The following is a 7,901-nucleotide window of genomic DNA, read 5'->3' as shown; positions in this document are numbered from 1 at the left end:
CAACATTTGTTTTCTCTATTTCCCGAAAGGCTCTGTGACCCCTGGTCCTATGTAGCCCTTGATGTTTCTAAAAGACAAGTTTAAGCAGGGAGCTACGTGAAAGTCTTCACATAAATCATCAATTCCTTCCATCCCCACCCCACCCCAACTTGTACTAATTAGAAACTATAAATCTTGACACCCTAAGAGTTTCTAGTCTGAAGATGATGGTATTAGTTTCCTTTAGTAGAAAGAGATGCTGGATTTGCTGCCTGGTGGGTTGAAGACTTTGTTGTGAGAACGAGGCCTGGGGCCCAACTTGGGCTCATGGTTGTCAATCGTGAGTTTAGACTCAGTTTCCTTGGCTCGTTCCTCCTTTCCTTTGTCACATTTCTCATCATGTTCTTTGGAAGATGGTGTATTCTCTGTAGCTCTAAGATGCAATTTTGTGTCTTTACCTTCACATAAAACAATATGATCCTTGGGCTTGTTTGGGTGTGCTAAGGGTGCAGTAATGGTGACTGGAGACCCAAAGATATCACTTGTCTTCCCACCAGGGGGATTCAAACGAGATTGAGCCTGTACAGGAGTAGGTTCTTCAAAGATACCACTTCCTTTGCCTCCTGGAGGATTTGATCTTTTGGGTGTATTCTGAGGTTCCTCAGGTGCTCCAAAGATATTAGATGCCATTCTATTTGGTCTATTTGAAGGAGTAACTTCTTCTGGAGTTCCAAATAGATTGCTTGAGTTTCCTCCAGGAGGTTTCGTTACCCTGGGATGCATATTTCGGCAGGATCCATTTCCTTTGTGATTTGCTGCGGCTTCGGAGGAGGGGTTTCTGGGTTGCACCCCGCCATTCCAAGGGTCCCTCCTGAATTCAAGTTAAAAGTAATTCGGCTTACAAAAATGAATGGAAATCATGCTTCTGAATGTCAGTTTGGTTCTCCTCCAACTGACTAAACAATCCAAGACTGGATATGGGAAGAAGAAACCCTACTGAAAATGCCCTGGCAGAAGAAGGCCATGAGAGGCAAGTCAGTCAAATGGCTTGAGTTAGAGAAGGAATTGAAGCTGTGAATTGAAGAGCAAAGTGCCTTTGGAATTCCTGTGTCCACAAAGAAGTTTCAGCAGGAGGCAAGAAAAATTGGTGATGAAAAAGAAGCGACTGATTTCAATGGAGGACACAAATTGTGCTTTAGGTTCATGCAATGGAATGAACTAAGCATATATCTATGCACTAGACTTGCCAAGGGAGGGATTGTGGTCAACCACAGAGTAGAGCAGGATAGCAGTCAGAACCTCTCCAAAGACAGAAATTCATCATCAAACACAGGTAAGGATGAGCTAATGGATGGAAATTTTGATAGTGATGAGGAGTTGTATGAATTTTATGATGAATAAAACTTGAGTTCAGTAACTTTATGTAATACAATTTTTTTCAAATGTCAGGCCCCCAAATTAGGGTGCATCGTATACATGGAGAAATATAGTATTCATTCCAACTATGGGGATTGTGGGACTCACCTCTAATCCTCTAATTACTCCTCCTTTACTCTGTTCTGTTGGGCTACCACTTTAACTCATTCTTTTCTGGTCATTCCCAGCTGTCCTATACTTATGTTGGGTAGGGATATCCTCTCCCATTTAAAGACTCTCCTATAACTAATACTGACCTAATCTTTAAACTCCCCTCTGCTGTGTCCTCCTCCTTTCCTTTGGCAGTGATTCACTACAAGAGCCATCTGGGCATGTCTACTTCTGTGGCAACTGGGAATGAGAAGGCCAACCAGAAAGCCAAATAAGCTGCATGCAAACTCTACACATACCTTCAGTTAGTTACCTTATCTTCACTGAATCCAGAATATACACTGAAAGAAAAACAAGCCCACCTCCCTAAAGGGACCTTATGGTAAGGGCCATGGCTGACTCAGAATGACTACTTTATTCTTCCCCCAAAACAAGAAGGCACCTTTCTTTCTTTCTTGTTTTCATTTTTTTCCCTCTATATAGAAGGGAAGTCCCTCCTACAATTCCCATCCCCACTGCTTAGTACTCCTGCTCTCTCTTATACCACCTCTCTGATACCTTATCTCTGATACCTTCCAAAGATTGCTGTATCTGTAACCATACCTCACCTCAAGGGGACCTTTGTATTCCCCTTTCCCCATCAAGCCCATGGGCTTGTCCCCAGCCAAGATCTATGACAGACTTGGCCTTCACAGGTTCCCTCTAACTTTGGCACAAGGAGAGGAATGAGTTTGCTGACCTCTTCTCTCTCCACCTTACTTTATGCTTGAGAGGAGATGGAATTTTCTTCAAGTTGTTGCCAGTGATATTTGAGATGTGTTGGGCTGTGTTGAGCTGGGCTGGGCTGTGCCCTGGCTTTTTTCCCAGTGCCCCAGTCCTGATGAAACATACCTTTCCCCCAGAACTTCTAAGTTATCTTGGACTGGGAAAATGTATCACTCAGTCTTTCTGTGGGTTCTGCCCCTCTAAATTTTGGCTAGAGTCATACTTTGACTATTTTGGGGAGTTTGGGGGGTCAGAGTTCCCAGGAAATGCTTCCTTCATGCCACCATCTTGGATCTGCCCCCTGCCCTGCCATTTTTATAATTACTTCTTGAGTCTTATATTTTTGGTCCTTCCAAGATGGTATACTCTAAGGCAGTGAGGTGGGGAAAGTTATTGCTCTCCTGGTCTGTACTCTGTTCTTTACCCAGCTAGGACTACTTCTATGTCTTGATTATCACTCATTTCTTCCATGTAGCTTTGATCTGAAACTATAGGTATTATTCCCTTGAAACTGCAGGTATTTCTCTTTTCCCTGCAAATGTGAGCCAGAACAGAATAACCGACAATAGAATTGCCAATTGATGCTTTGTTCTTTGTCCTGAATTATCACAAAGGTTCCCTGAAATCTGTAGCTGGCTATGTGTTCAAAGTCACTATCATCTCTGAATCTCCAGATAGTGAGTGCTTCCTACCACCACCACTTTAAAAGACCCACAACTGGTGTCACCTGTATGCTGCACTCCTGGTTAGTTATCATCATATAGTCACAGAACATTATAAGCAGTTACAGTAGCATTGTGTGACCTTCTGTTCATTAAATGGTTCTGGGTTGCAAAAATATGTCAATTCAACTTTGTATTGATTATGCTACTTTAGAATTCAATTTGATGCACTATTTTAAAGTTGTCTAAAGAGAACTTTTTGAGGTATCAATTAGAATACTGCTTTTACTCTACCAATTTGACTCTACCTCATCTATGGAACTTGGAGCAGAAATGAAGAACCTGATACAAGAAGAAAAAAGATTCTGATACCTGTCTTTGGAGGTCAGACATCCTCAGCTTTGATGTTTGTCTGCAAGAGTTTCTAGAGCTGAAGGATGTTCATTAGCAAAGTGGAGAAACAAATATTTCTTAACCACTTTGAAGTTTTTAGTGGTTATTATTATCACATAAGTAAATAGAAAGTAAAACATAATTAGTGGCCATACAAATTCAAGGAAAGTTTCTGAAGAATTCTTGAGGAAACTTTTTAAGTGTTCTGAAAAAGAAATATCATTGAGAATTCTGCCAACAAAAATGTATTCATGTTATATCTTTATTTTCAGAACAAAAGAGATGTTCATTGCTTTTGACTTTAACTTAAAATTTTTTAACTACTGACACTTTAAAGAGAAATGGATTAGAATATGAAATGATAAGCAGACAGATTTCAGACAAACCTGGCAAGAATTACATGAACTGATTCTGAGTGAAGTGAGCAGAAAACAAGAACACTATAAATGATTATAGTACCATTGTGTGAAGAAGAATCAAACTGACTGAAGAGAAGTGATGAAGAAACATTTTTAAAAAATAACCATACCAAGGATGGTGAAAATATCACAATATACTTGAATCATTTCTTCAAAAGAAGTAAGGACCTGGAATATAATTATTGATCAAATATAAGAGTAAATACCTCCCCACTCATCATGATAAAAATCTGTGAAAAAGAGAAACTGAGGCACAAAGTTTCAAGCAAGATCAATGTATTAGTATGGATAGCAAATTCAAATGAAATGGATGCAAGTCTCCTCAATAACCATGGATGAATCTGATAATCTGAGCATCTATTTTATACAGTTGAAAAGACAACAGGTTATATCAGGTATCAAAAAATGTCAAGTGATATATATTGTCTAACATAGAGATAGAGAACGAGTGAGTCAAGTGACAGAGTCAAGTGAGATTATGGTCTAACATTGAGATGGAGAGAGCATTTTGTTTGGCTTGATTCCGAAGAGGGATTTCCAAAACCCTAGACAAGAGGAAAAAACCAGAATAGATCAAAAATTCTGTAAAATCTCATGGTATGCTTATCTAATCACCAGATTGATTCATATCCCCTGAAAGACAGAACATTTCACAGATTTTTGTGGTTGAATAGTAGCCTACAAAAATAGAAATAATAAATTATTTCAAATTTTGCTAATATGACCTATATAATCTATTTTAATTTCAAACAAAAATATTAATTCTTTCATTTTTAATTGATATTTTATTCTTCCAAATACTTGTTATGAAACTTTATCAGTATTCACCAACATACATATGTATATTTTGAAATTACATAATTTCCATCCACCTTCCCTTACCACCCCCTCCCTTTAGAGGCTAACAGGTAAATTTTGAACATACACATATGTGATAAACATATTTACAGATTAACTTTCTGTATTCCTTCTAATTTTGGCTGCATTTACTATATTAATGCAAAACCTTTTTTATTTTAATATAGACAAAATCATTCATTTTGAAATTTATAATGTACTCTATTTCTTGTTTGGCCATAAATTTCTCACCTTTCCATAGCTCTGACAAATAGAGTATTCCTTGGTCTATTAATTTAACTATGCTGTTGTACTTTATGTCTAAATTCTGCACCCATTATGACTTTGTTTTGGTATAGGGTGTAAGGTGTGGGTCTATGGCCAGTTTTTGTCATATTATTTTCCAGTTTTCCCAACAATTTTTGTCAAATAGTTCATTCTTATCCCAGAAGCTAATGTCTTTGGCTTTGTCAAATAGTAGATTACTGTGGTCATTTACTGTCATTTCTTTTGAACCTGTCCTGATCTTCAGATCCATGACTCTATTTCTTATCCAGTACCAGGCAATTTTGATGACTACTGCTTTATAATATAGTTTTAGATCTGGTATAATATAGTTTTAGATTTGGTAGAGTTAGGCCACCTTCCCTTACCTTTTATTTCATCAATTTCTTTGCTATTCTTGACTTTTATTGCTCCAAATGAACTTTGTTACAATTTTACCTAGTTCAGTAAAATAATTATTAGATAGTTTGACTAGTATGGCACTAAAGAAGTAATTTAATCAGGGTAGAATTACCATTTTTATTAAACTATCTCAACCTAACCATAAGCAATTGACACTTTTCCATTTCTTTAGCTTTGACTTTATTTGTGAGAGAAGTGTTTTGCAATTGTGTTCATATAGTTTATGGGTTTGCATTGTGAGGTAGAATCTCAAATTCTTAATGGTATCTTTTATTGCTTTAAATGGAATTTTTCTTTCTATCTCTTTTCCATGAGGGCTTTGTTGTTCATATATAGAAATGCTGATGATTTATGTGGGTGTATTTTATGCACTACTTTGCCTGAATTTGTTGTTTCAAGTAGTTGTTTAGATCATTTTCTCTGGTTCACTGAATATACCCTCATATCATCTGAGAAGAGTGAAAATTTTACTTCCTCATTGCCAATTTTGATTCCTTCAATTTCTTTTTCTCCTTTTATTCTACAGATAGCATTTCTAATACTATATGGGATAGTAATGGTGATAATGGGTGTCTTTGTTTCACCTCTGATCTTATTTGAATAATGCTCCTAGTTTATCCACATTACAAAGAATATTTGTTGATATGGTTTCAGATAAATAATACTTATTATTTTAAGGAAAATTTTATTTATTCCTATATTTTCTAGTGTTTTTAACAGGAATGGATGTTCTATTTTGCCAAAGACTTTTCAGCATCTATTGATATAATCATATGATTTCTTTTGATCTTACTATTGAAATATTCAATTATTTCAAATATTTTCCTAATATTGAACCATTCCTTGCCTACCTGGTATAAATCCTACCTGATCATAAAGTATTATCCTAGTACTAATGCTGTAATATCTTTGCTAAAATTTTATTTAAGATTTTTGCCTCAATGTTCATTGAAAAAATTTGTCTATAATTTTCTTTGTTTTGTTTCTTTCTGGTTTAGATATCAGTACCATATTGGTGTCATAAAAAGAATTTGGTAGAAATCCTTGTTCTCTCTCTTTTTAAAAATAGTTTATGTCAAATAAGAATAAAGTGTTCCTTTAATGTTTGGTATATTGCACTTGTAAATCCATCTGGACTTGGAGACATTTTCTTATGGTATTTTTTGATGGTTTCCTTCAATTTCTTTTTTTCTGAAATGGGATTATTTCATGTCCTTTTCTGTTAATCTGGACAGTTTGCATTTTTGTAAATATTCACCCATTTCACTCAGGTTATCAAATTTATTGGTATACATTTGAGCAAAATAGTTTTGAATTATCTCTTAAATTTCCTCCTCATTAGTAGTTAGTTCACCCTTTTAATTTTTGATACTGGTAATTTCATTATCCTCTTTTTTTAATCAGAAAAAACAAAGGTTTATCTATCTTATTTTTTCATAAAACCATCTCTTAGTTTTATTAATAATCAATGGTTTTCTTGCTTTCATTTTTATTAATCTCTTCCTTGATTTTCAGAATTTCTAATTTGGCATTTTATTCATGATCTTTAACTTGCTCTTTTTCTAACATTTTTACTTGCATACCCAATTCATTGATCTTTTCTTTTCCTATTTTACTCATATAAATAATAGATATTGATTCTAATTAAGTAAGCTGATTAGATATAATTCTCAAGAAATAATTCATTTTCAATTTTATTCCAATTTTCACAGTAGACAAGGAAAGTTATAGGCTTCAGCGAATGCATTTCTATAATAAGGGGCCCAACTAATACATAGTGAATGGATCTTCAAAATAAAATAAGTTGAATAAGCTTTTTTAAAATATACAAAATATAATATTACACGAATTTGATATTTCTCTCTCTGTGTCTCTATCTCTTTCTCTCATACATATACAAATGCACAGATATATAGACATATATACAGACAACACACACACAGACACAGATACACACACACACACACACACACACACACACACACACACACACACACAAGCAAACATAAACAAATTCTCCAGTAGAAAAGAAAGAATATTGAGGGTTATAGTTACCTATTTCTATAGCTGGATCTATATCTATCTATCTATACTTTCATATAGGTACACATAAATATGTATATACACATAAGTGTGCATACAAGGAGAAAATAGGAATGAAAAGGTGGATCAAAATCTGTTTTAATTCTGAGGTCTAAGAAAGTAATCAAGGGCGGCTAGGTGGTGCAGTGGATAAAGCACCGGCCCCTCTAGTCAGGAGTACCTGGGTTCAAATCCTGTCTCAGACACTTAGTAATTACCTAGCTGTGTGGCCTTGGGCAAGCCACTTAACCCCATTTGCCTTGCAAAAAACCTAAAAAAAAAAAAGAAGTAATCATACAAAAAAATACTCCAAATGACGATTGATTAGAGAAATGCAAATTAAAACAACAGCAAGGTATCATCTCATACCTGTTGTATTAGCTAAGATGAGAAAAAGGGAAGATGATCAATGTTGGAGAGGTTGGGGGAGGATTGGGACGATGATGGATTGCTGCTGAAGATGTGAAAGGATCCAACCTTTCTGAAGAGCAATATGGAACTATGCTGAAAGAGCAATAAAACTATTCATACCCTTTGATCCAGAAATTCC

General features: G+C 35.5%; 1 pseudogene; it reads right to left on the bottom strand.

The window, feature by feature from the left end:
- Positions 1 to 222: 222 nt before the first annotated feature.
- LOC141498880 (jupiter microtubule associated homolog 2 pseudogene) lies at positions 223 to 762 on the bottom strand (annotated as a pseudogene).
- Between the last annotated feature and the right edge of the window lie 7,139 nt (positions 763 to 7,901).

The sequence above is a fragment of the Macrotis lagotis genome, chromosome X (assembly GCF_037893015.1).
Source record: "Macrotis lagotis isolate mMagLag1 chromosome X, bilby.v1.9.chrom.fasta, whole genome shotgun sequence".
NCBI classification, from domain to species: Eukaryota; Metazoa; Chordata; class Mammalia; order Peramelemorphia; family Peramelidae; genus Macrotis; species Macrotis lagotis.
Note: the sequence above shows the minus strand (reverse complement) of the source record. Positions and strands in the feature narration are given on the sequence as shown.